This window comes from Salarias fasciatus, chromosome 23 (genome assembly GCF_902148845.1).
Source record: "Salarias fasciatus chromosome 23, fSalaFa1.1, whole genome shotgun sequence".
In the NCBI taxonomy this organism is placed as follows: Eukaryota; Metazoa; Chordata; class Actinopteri; order Blenniiformes; family Blenniidae; genus Salarias; species Salarias fasciatus.
The window spans coordinates 32,289,804-32,301,525 of NC_043766.1; the positions used below are offsets into that span (position 1 = coordinate 32,289,804).

The window sequence follows — 11,722 nt, forward strand, 5'->3', positions numbered from 1 at the left end:
AAATAGTCTTTTTTTTTTTTTTTTTTTAACCTTATTCATCATTATTACATTGTTGGTTGTGTCTTAGCTCCTTGGCTAGCAGCCATGAAGTCCATGTCATACTGGGCACACAAACAATGCACGAAAGGCCCTGCAAAATCACCTTACGAGTTCTATTTTTCGTATATATTATCAACTTCATCGTGAATTTAGCATCGTGCAGTCCTTTGGCCGACTGTGATGAACTTAGACTGCTTTTTCAATGAAGCTGCTTGCTTCCTGTGGATACTTGGTGCAGTATCGGAATTTCTGTTTTCGGTGCTGAAAACTTAATTTTTGATTTGAAAGAATCGTTCAAAGTAGCTTGATCGTGCTGGTCTCTCTTGGTAAATTTGAAGAGAGTCGCTGAGCTATACGTGAACTTGCGTTCGGATGTTGCACGGCGGTGACAGCGGCTCATTCAGCGACGGACAGATCAGTCACATGCCGGATTGGTGAAACCTCTATCTGAGACGGCTTTCGCGGTAAAAACTCTACTCTTTTTCCAGGAGTACCCACATGATCAGATTAGCGTCTGTGGCGGTGAGAGGATGTGTTTTTGTGTCTCCTTCCAAGGAAGTGGAAATAAGCCGCGAGTAGAAGCCAGGAAGGCGCGCCGTGTTCAGGGCAGCGCGGAAAGCGTGGCCGACCTCTTCCTCTCGCTCCCTCCGCCCCTCCTGATGTCACCGCTTGTTTGTGTTTTGCAGAGTGTTTGATTCAGCCAGCCTCATCCTGCGTGTGAACCACGCTTCCTGTGCTGACGTTACCCAGAGAGCACGCACAGCCACCCGGCAGCCACGTCTTACAGTTTTATTAGGAAACGATAAAAATCACAGAACATTCACACTTTCTCAGACCCGATCACTTTTTACAGTTGAAAAAGAAAACTACGTGGTGTTGGAAAGGAAAAAAAACACAGAAGGAACCGAAAAGCTTATCTAGAAGTGGCTTCCTGAGTTTCTTATAAAAACAGATGAGCACATGACTTCATTCACAATCTGCTGGTAAATGAAGCGATAGTGTCTCCAACATCAACTTGTACAAGAATAAAATCCACACTGCACTGTGCTGCAGACAGACAGCAGCACTGTATATGCGGGTTTGGATAGATCAGTATCATTTAGCCTTCAGTTACAGAAGTAATTTATACTTTTATGGCCTCAGTGACTGTGGATAAATGCGCAAGCTCGTTAGCTTGATTAGCACAATGACTGGAAAGAGCTTCCAAATTTATCCGTATTATCTCACTCGTCTTACGACTATGTTTTTGTGTTTACATGGGACATTTTCTTGTTTTTGTTTGGATCTTTGGTTGTAAGAATTTTTTTTTTTAGCTAACACTTGTCGGCGAACTGAATTAGCATGTTGTCCTTACAAATCGATCAGTTTTCAACAGTACAATCATCTCCGCTGTCAGTTTCAGATGCATAGTAAGTTTTAAATTCATTCCTGAGCATTAAACACATCGCACTCGTCTGAAAATGACTCTGCAGCTCTTGTCTTCAGACACGGGTATATATACACAGAGAAACTTTACAAGGAAAACAAGCAGTGACAGGTCCGTCCTGTCGCGTCCGGCTCCATCGCCGCAGTCCGAGGCGCCGTTCACACGACAGCGTTTCAAGTTAAAACTCATCGTTGTTGCATTTTCATGTCAACCTTGTTAAAAAAAACTTTGACTTTTGTTTTCAAAAAGTTGCGCTTTCATTGGCTCAGAGCTGTACTGTCGTGTAAACGGACACCAAAACAAAAAAACAAACACAAGTTTTGCGTCTTCGCTCTAAGTGGCGGTGTAAACGGGGCCCGGAGCGGCCGGTGAGGGCGCCCCGGTTCACTCCTGCAGGCTGCCGCTGTGGTGGTGCGTGATGGCCCGCTGGTAGTCCTCCGACGAGTTCATGTGCTCGGTGACCCCGGGTGCTCGAAGCTGCGGAAGTAGCCCGTCTGCTGGGGGTAAAACAGGAGCTGCCGCGAACAGCGGCTCCACCTGCAACACACCCACCCAACAGGTCAGAACGGACCACGGATTCAAACCGGCAACTGCCAATGGCAAGCTTGCCTCCTGACCTCCAGTCTATCGTCCCGCCATTTTAAACATTTTTAACATTAGTTTTTGTTGATTTGGAGACTTTATGTTTATGTGTGTTACGAACAAAACGGGGCCTGAAAGATGCGTACGACACTTTCTGCGCAAACACTGTGATTTATAAAACAAATTCGTCAGGGGAACTTTGTGGAGACTGAGGGAAACGGGGCGCAGGTGGTGAACTGAAGCCATTCGTCTCACACATTTGATGTTATCACATATCAGGCTTATCGATCCATGTGATCAAACACTGCAGGGTTACAGACGCGTTGCTTTAGTGAGCCACTAGAAAATAAATTTATAGGAAGAGGTTGACTGAGGGTTCCCAGAGGCAGGAGAAACAAGGTCGAGCGGCTTTTAGCTCCTCCGCTTGTTCTTTGAAACTAATGGCGGATTAATTTTAGAAGTGATGCGATGGAGCGCTGGATTCTTCAAACTCCTTCATCCTGGGAAAAGCGCAAAGTCACTGTTCTGAATACATTTTTATTAGATTCATACTGAATTTCTTATTTGTTCTCCTGTTTGAATTGTGTTTTATCTTTAAATCTATCGTTTAATTTACAGCAATGTCTGGTTTTCTAAATGTCACTGAATGAACCGTGAAAATGTGCAACTTGGTGAAGCTCGTGGTCCTGGTCTTGTCTGCCATGCTTGAGCGTAAAATACATCAGCAGGCGAGTTCATATGCAGAATTCTTCCTGAGGTGCTTCGCATCGACCATTCATGGTAAAAAGTGGGCGTGTCGCGGACGGGGCTGAGCGGAATCCACCTGTGCATCCTTCCAGGTGGACACTCTGGATCCTACGCAATGTTTCATAAATGAAGAGTTTCAGTCTTGATGGGTGAAAGCTGGCAGTCCTGGATTTTAATCTACATTTATTTTATGTGTTGTCCAGTTGTTTTACTGAAGTAATTCTAATTTCCCAGAGATTCGGCTGCAGGAGAGACGGGAGGACGACCCCACCTCGTGAAGTCACCTTCCTGAAAGCTGAAATTGATGCAGAGACGTTGGCGCTGGCTTTCAGCTCTGCAACCAGCCTGATGCTCAGACCAAATTTAGCTTTGAAACACAAGAATCAGGAATTTCCTACAGACTTTCAAATCCTATTTTTCACTTTACGACCGACTCCTGAAGAGTCGCGGAGCGTCTCTCAGTTCTGGGCAGCCTTTGGCGGAGGACTTGGGTTACCTGGACAGTGAGGGTCCGCCTTTGCCTCTGAGGGTCCAGACACTCGTCTCCAAAGCTCAGCAGCACCAGGAAGGCGGGGAGCGGCCGGCCGTGCAGCGTGTAGCTTTGGATCTCTGGATGTCGGGGGAAGAGAAGAGAGCCACCCTCGTTTTAAACTTCTGTGTTACAGGCAAGTTGAGTAAGAGAATTTCAGAAGAAATTCACTCGAGGTGGCATGACATTTGTGCTGAACGGAATGGAAAGTCCAGGTCACGCTGCCACGTATGCAAATGCAAAGTAGCTGTGAGATTTTCTGACAGCTGTCTGAGCAGGTGGGCGGGCATGATGTGGCTGAGTAGAAACCATGTGACTGCTTATCATCCAACACTACAGGGCTTCTTTGCTTTAATGGAGAGCTGCAGGTTCATGCTGCTGGAGTGGTGTTTGGCACCGTCTTCACTGTCTGGAAAATATGTAAATGTGAATCATTGATAATATTGATCCTTAATCAAAGTTTGTTTTAGGTCTTTTTGTTGGTCGCAGTGTGTTTCCCACATCACAGTTGACCCAGCCCTGCCTCGACACGAACTCTGCAAGAAAATTAAAGTTAAAAACGTCACAAAACCTACTTCCAAAGGGACGTGGGAGCGCTGAGCATTTAAGATTCTCTCAAGCTGGAAAACTACATCCTCTCTAAAATAATGTTTTTTAGACCCAAACCTGTTCCACTCAATCTCTTCAGTTTATTTTTTTTATTGTTTTCTGGGAAAGCTCCACAGTTTTTCTGATAGATTACAGAACCTCTGCGGCTAAAACAGCCGAAAAAGAAAAACAAATGTCACTCTTAAAAAGTTCCTTCAGACTTATGAATCCTATTTTTGATTTTTCAAACCAAAATTCAACATTTTCAGAAGTGATCCATGTTTTTAGGGGCGCACTGACACCAGTACCGGGTCCGATCCTGCTCCTATTCTGGAGCCTTCAAGGCTGTTGGAGGGTTAGTAGTGTTGGCAGCGGTGGTTTGCTCAAGGTTAGTGCTCGTTCTTGAACTGGTCCTAAGATAAGCGCTTTGGGTGCATCCCTCACCTGTCAGGTAGTCCTGTGTGCAGCAGCTTGCAGTTGACGTCCCTCTCCAGCTTGTTGAACTTGTCTCCGTACCCTGCCGGGCCCCTCTGCCAGTACACCCTGCTCTGGCACAGGCGGCGAGCGTACAGTCCGTCGGCGGCCATCCACAGCAGGACGCCCCTCTCCAGGCCGGACGGCGGACTGGAGGGACACTCGTCGGCCCTCCTCTGGGCCGACGGGCCGTCGACGGGCAGGGGGACCACCTCGGGACTCCCGGGCGTCAGGTAGTGCTTCTCGGGCGAGTACGGCGTGATGTGGCATCCGTCCGGGCTGGAGGTGGTCACTTCCCTCACCAGCGTGTCCCGTGAATACACGGAGACGTGGAGGCGGTAGTCTGAACCAAGGAGAGGACGCAGGTAAAGGATGTACAAGAGAGTTCGTTTTCACCGTTTTTCCTCAGTCATTATCAACCTGGTGGGCCTGAACCAACCGTCCCCCAAAAAACACCACCAGAGGAAGCTTCCCAGTGCACGAGAGGACGATTCCTCCACCTTAAAGACCTTCATGAAAACGCTGAAATGTGTCTTTCTTCCTGTAACTTTAAACATGAAGTGAGAGGAAGGAGGGTGGGTGTAGCCTGTGTCCTCCAGCCAGCAATGGACGTCTTCTCTTTGGAGGAAACGGGATCTGTGAAGTCTGCTTTGTGTCAGACTTGAAACTGTGAGGCTCCATCTTCCTGCTTCCTGCACCGAGTGACTAAAAGACACTTCTGAGACAAACTATCCTGTCAAATTTCAGCAAAAATTAAAAAACACTCTTGTTTAAACTCACATTCTTAATGCTTTTCACTGTCAAGTGTCGGACCAAGAAGTTACTCCAAGTTTCACACTTTCCAAAAACAGGTCAATATGTTTCTCTGTCTGTCTGTCTCTGTGTTTCGAATTCTCTTCCTCCATCGGCTTCTTTATGTTTGTGTCTGTTTGTTTCTCTGATGCTCTTTCTTCTCGGTCCGTCTATCTTTTTCTCACTCTCTCTCTCACCCTTACTCACTTACTCTTGCTCTCTCTTCGCTCACTCACTCATACTCTCACTCTCATTCACTCACTCTCATTCACTCACTCTCACTTACTCTGACTCTTTCTCTCTCTCTCTCTCTCTCTCTCTCTCTCTCTCTCTCTCTCTCTCTCTCTCTCGCTGTCTCTCTGCCCCTCCAGTATTGGTTAATAATCAGGTCACGCAGTTTAAAAGTTCATCTCTGTGTCTATAACCACATGCTGACGATCTGAACTGCATGTTGTCGCATCCGGAGTCGAGCTTTTACAGTTTTGTTTAAAAACATTACATCAAAGTCTCATTCGGTATTGATGTGAGAGCAAACTTTACCCACAAACCTCCCGCCTCCTTCTGCAGCTTTTTGTGTGTCGACTGAAAGGTGAAAAACGACAGAGAGTGTGTACCTGGAAGCGCCTCCGCTGGTCTGATGCCGGCGTCCAGCGTGAAAGGTGACGGCTGGCTGTCCGGCCCGTACGAGTAGATGGAGGCTCTGAGCTGGTAGCCTGAACACACACACCACACACACACACGCACACAGACTCAGCATTAACACATGTCGATGGTCGGTTCTGAAGCGGCTCGGCTGCAGTGAGACCGGGAGGCGGGGGGGTACCGTTCTCCATGGACGGGCCCTGCCACGGCAGGCTGCGGGGGGGACAGGGACACTGAGGGAAGGGCAGCTCCGGCAGGGAGGCCGGCTCCTGGCAGTAGTCCCTCCATCCACAGTCTGGGGTGGGCATGTACTGCGGCATCTAGCAAATACGACGAGAGACCGTCATGAAAAAGTAACGGCAGCAGATCACAAACACCACACTGAAACGCTTACTTTTAGCTACTTGTATTATAAGTAACTTTACTCATGCTTGAGCTCAAATCTACCTTGTAACTCACTTTGCTACTTTAAAAAAAATCATGAGTGATAAAATCAAATGGCAACACTGTAGAACACTTGAGAAAAGTACTTTTAAAAAACTGAGTACAATCATGTACACTAATAGTAGTTGGGTACTTTTATTTAGATTTCTTTCCACTGCCTGTTGCTGAAAAAGCAAAACAACTAATAATTAAAAAGTAACAAATACTATTTCAAACTGCAGCGCTTTTACATATTAATGAATACAAATTAAGTAAAATATGGCAATAAGTGTACTTCAGTACATCTTGTTAGTATTTCAACAGCACTATTGATAATGCTAATGATGCTAACATGTAACTAATACTCAGAGTAAAGTTTGACACATGTACTTTCAGTTTTTACTTGAGTATGTTTGATTATAGTGCTTTTATTTGTAACAGAGCCATTGTAACGATGTGAAACTTTCTCTCTCTAAAAACATTTTTTTCACCATCATAAAGTAACTAAACTTGAAAAAGTAACAATATGTAATGTCAGCATTTTTTTTAAACTACATGTGATTGAGAGCAGGTAATGTCATGCAACTGTAGTTTTATTAACAATACTTCCACTTGGAATTGATTACATTTTAGGTGAAGTAAAAGTCGTTTGGAAGACTTTCTGTATATAAACTTTGAAAACATATTTTTCTAAAGAAACACTTATATTATTTTTTTTTATGCATTTCCAGTCATTGGTAACATTCTGAACTTCGGAGATAAACAGATGGATTTACCCCAGCAACGAATGAAGCAGGCATTAGTCAGATGTGTGAGATACTTATCATAAACTTGGTTGAGAAAGGTCACTCATGCATGCATGTGTCAGTCGCTCATCTATAGCACTGAAACTCCCCCTGTCTCTCTCTCTCTCTCTCTCTCTCTCTCTGTCTCTCTCTCTCTCTCTGTCTCTCTCTCTCTCATGCATATGAAAATCACCTGAGTCGGCACGGCAGTGTAGGAGGGATGCATCTGATAGCTCACTGGACTCAGAGGACTGTCCTCCTGTCTGGGTCCTGCAGGCGAGAGAAGAACAGTTTAGCAGGTTAGCGGTTGACTGGTTTCCCAAAACAGAAAGGTCTTTATCTGGTGACATGAGTCAATCTTGACCTTCACTGGTTGTGATTTCCAGTTTTCTATGATATCAAATCAAACACAGATCATCTAAGCTACATTTAAAAAACAAAACAAAACAGTTATTTCGACTGATTCACCCCTTCTAGATAATTTATCAGGCAGCCGTTCAGGTCTGATTGTTTCAGGTGGGGGGTTTCAGTGGGACTGACTTTTCTTGGCTCCTTCGGGGATGATGCGGTAAACTTTGTACGGGTCGGAGATGTCCAGCTGGCTCCTCTCCACCAGCTCCTCGAAGTCGTTGCTCTGTTGAGGGCGCAGCGCAGGCGTGTCTTCCAGGTGGGCGGGTCCGGCTTGTCGATGCCCTCCCGAAACTTCCCTTTGAACAGGGCCCAGGCCTGCAGACAGGACACAGTGCATACTTTAGAAACCGCTCTGCATCCAGAGAGTTAAAACATACACCCCCTCAGTCTTATTCCAAGTCCACGGTTGGGCTTGTATCTAATCCACTGAAAAAAATCCATTTAAACTCATCCTCTTTCACAACAAAATCAATTCACAGAGCTAAATCTCCTTTTTAATTTTCAATCATTTAGGACATCATAGTCTGGACCAACATAACTATCTCCTCAGCTATTTTCCTGACTGATTTAAAAAAAGGAAACTTAGATTTTAAAAATTTACATTAATATGTACTGAAACTCGAGTATTGGTCCATAGTTTTGGTCAAGACTGTTGAGAATTGTCCCTCAGATGTGCAGTTAAAACATCCAAATTTAATAGTGACAAATTTAACTGAACAGACCTGCAAATAGTGTGTGACCCACCGTTAGACTTTGTAGCTAGTCACAACCAAGAGGAGCGTTATTTAGCGTTGACCTGCAGAGTTACATGAATGAGAGGTCTTTCATGTAAACGCTGTGCAACACGATGTGACTCTGGTGTGTTTTTACTTCCACATGAGCTGCACGTCTTAACAGGGGTAAACTCAGTAAAATATGTGTAAATTGAACTTTTTAAAGACAAAGTGCTACTGATAATAAATATCTTTTTTTTTTAATATTTCAGGATTGTAGTCAGTGTCCACAAATGTCATAATATGGTAATTATACAATCAGATGTCATTTCACCAGCTCTAGATAGGAAAGAAAATTCCCTAAAATGTGCTTTTGTGCCATTTGAAAATTTCTGAATGTCCTACAGTGATGACGATTGATTTCTTTTAAAGGTGAAACCCCAATTCATTGCAAGTCAACCGTCAACGTTGCTCGACTGTACATCCAACAGGGATGTTAACCCTGTCCCCCCACACCCAGGGTCACAACTTGAATTGACACAACACTGGGATGTTATTCACAAAAATAGGACTAATTTTAACATTTTCATGAAAAATGCATCAATCAGTTGTTATATACAGTTGTGCTTATGTGAAATTAGTACAATTCTTATTTGTTTTTTCATATTTTAGAATTTAATTCAGCTTAACATTGAAGAAAAGTTTTAATAAAGGCATGAGCTGCCAGTTAAAAATAAAAAAAAGAAATGGTAAATGGATTTTACTCGTTTTCCACCACTTGAGCAAATCCCAAAAAACACTTAACATTGTTAATCACATTCACACAACATCAATGCAGGCATCTGCCATGCAAGGCACTGGATCTCACATGGAGGCAGGGTGAGAATCGTGCCTGCAACCCTCCCATTGAGAGATGACCGGTCTATTAACCGAGCCCCCCAAAAAAATCAAATAATAATAACAATAACAAAGTTTATAAAAAGTGGATGTGACTGTCTTCAGCAACCTGTTGCCTTCAGGGACTCAAACCATCAACCTCAACACTAAATCTCACTTCTCTAACCTCGTCCTGACGCACACATGCCTAAAATGGCATCCATTCTCAGTGCACTATGTTGCCAAAAGTATTTGCTCGCCTGCCTTCACGTGCAGATGAAACAGTGTGAGCGAGGACTTGACCTGATGTGCTTCCAGCCTCTGCAGCTGGACCAGGGAGGTTTCTGGGGATTCTGGACCATGTGCGAGGCCAGGAGAAGAACACCTGTTTCCAGAGTCTCAGGTCTTCTGTGGGGTAGAGGTCTGGACTCCAGGTCTTTATGGACCCTGCTTATTAGACAGGTGGCTTCTGGACTTCGCTGACCCGGACTAAAACACTCGTGTCCCTACAGCGTGTGTAACTGAGTGACAGAGTCCGCCAGAGGGATGCGCCCCCGCCCCCTTACCTTGAACAGCGCGGCATCCTCGTCCCGGTTGTAGTCCTGCTTCCCGGCGTGCTTCCAGGGGATCCTGAAGATGCTCTTCTCGTCGTTCTCCCACACCAGGCCGGGGTATTTGCCGCAGTCCACCTGCTCGATCAGCCACTGGCGCAGTTTCCCGTTGCCGCTGCTCCCGGAGCCTCCGTAATCCGCCTCTGGGTTCATGTCGAAGACCCCACCTCCCCCGAGAAACTTCGGATGGATCCGAAAAGACGATCTGAAAGTGTTCGGGCTTTGGTGAAACTCGGTCGCGCCGGTCTCCCACCAGAAGTTCTCTGAAAACCCGAAACCCGGCAGGTTTTGAAATCACTCAGAGTCAGAAAGCCCACATCGTGCCGGCGGACCCGCTTAAATCCTCCCCGCCTGCGGCGACCGGAGGGCGGGGACTCGGAGGCAGGACTCCCCGGGGGAGGACTCACCTGCCGCGGCGGGGCTGCAGCAAAAGGCACCGGGGAGGGGAGGGGGGGAATCCCTGTCGGAAGACCCGTCACTAGTGTCTCACAACACACACCCGCACACTTGGAACGCCAAAACAGTTCTTTGAAATGGCAACAGGTTGACGAGAATCGAGTTCAGATGAAGGAGCAGAGAAGATGCTGAGCTGGAGAGTTTACTGGAACCACCTGCCGCTCAGGTACTGTGGAGGACCTGGACCGAACCCGGAGCCCAGAGCCACTCAGTATTCTTATTCCTTCCTTTTCTCTGAACACCTTCCACATTTACACCCCAAGTTTCTGAACAGATGTCTGTATTTTTCTTTTCCTTATAATTTGCTCAAAACTGACCCCAAACTAACATATTCCTGGCTTGGACTTTCTAAACCAGACCTGAAACCAGACCCAGACACTCAGGCATGATACATTTGTTTGTTTGTTTGTTTTTCAAACATAATAAATAAAACCAGAGTCATGAATACAGTGAAAATTAAAACTTAACATGCCTGAAAAGGAGTTGAAAGAAGCACAAGCTTACTAAATCCTCTGCACTGTATAAACTGAATGTAAAAATAAAAAAAAACCCTACAACCTACTGCCTACATTTTCTCTGTGCCTGCTGGACATCATTTTGTTTTGTTTTGTTTTGTTTGTTTTTTTTACTGTTGTTTGAACTAATTCAAGGTTGGACATCATCTAAGTCAGTTCAATATTTTCACTTCAGATACTGAAATACTAAAATTAGAAATTTGAACTCTTCAACAAGACTTCCCGTGAGTCACTTGATGCTTTATGTGCAGTTTGTGCTGTTTGAAAAGTAGTGGATTTCTGTGATCTCTGAAACCGCTGAATGGTTTTCATGGCACTTTTTTTGTAGTAGAGACTGTGAATGTAGCGAACAGTATTTCCCCAAATCTCTGATATAAGTGAGCAGTGGAGAATTTGGTCCAGAAAGTTGAAATGCTTCTCTATAGGTTGTGTTGTATGTCTTTACGACATGAGATTTCCTTCCCTTTCTTTTTTTTATTGACTTCATGAGTTTTAAGGGTGTCAGTCCATCTCTCTGTTATTGCCTTACTATTCCTTTGACAATCTTCTTTATTTCTTCAAGCCAGTTCTACAATTTACACATTTCTACAGTTAATGTTCTCAGTAGCTCCTGACATATAAGGTATGATCTGGACTTTCAAGCCAGCCTGGACTCTTTAAAGTAGCCTCAGTCTTAAACAATCACCTGTTTTATTTTTAGATCACACAAGGGCTCATCAACCACATCTTCAAATCGCACTTTGGTTCTTGGATCCAGTCCAGAATTCTTGAAAGTAGACTTTTTGCTCTTTAAAACTATACTTGGATTCCAGACTTTGAGTCTGAAAAAGAGTCTCAGACTGTCTCCAATAAACTCCAAAAACCTTCAACTGGATAGTTATTTTTTATGTTTTGTTTTTGTTTTTTTACACCCGATTAGAGCTAACTTCTTTATAGAGAGCAAACTCAGATTTATACAAAAGACTCTTTGACATTTCATATAGCTTCTTTTAAATGACTGTTAGAAAACTGGGGCCACAGGGGTAAAACTGTGAGGAAAGGGTGAAGACCTGTGTGGTACTATTATCCATGTCTGACCCCCTGAGACTATCTGGTGAGTCTTTGAAGGAAGTC

General features: G+C 44.7%; 1 pseudogene; it reads right to left on the bottom strand.

Moving 5' to 3' along the window:
- Positions 1-1,226: 1,226 nt before the first annotated feature.
- Positions 1,227-9,936, bottom strand: LOC115381216 (interferon regulatory factor 4-like; annotated as a pseudogene).
- Positions 9,937-11,722: the final 1,786 nt, after the last annotated feature.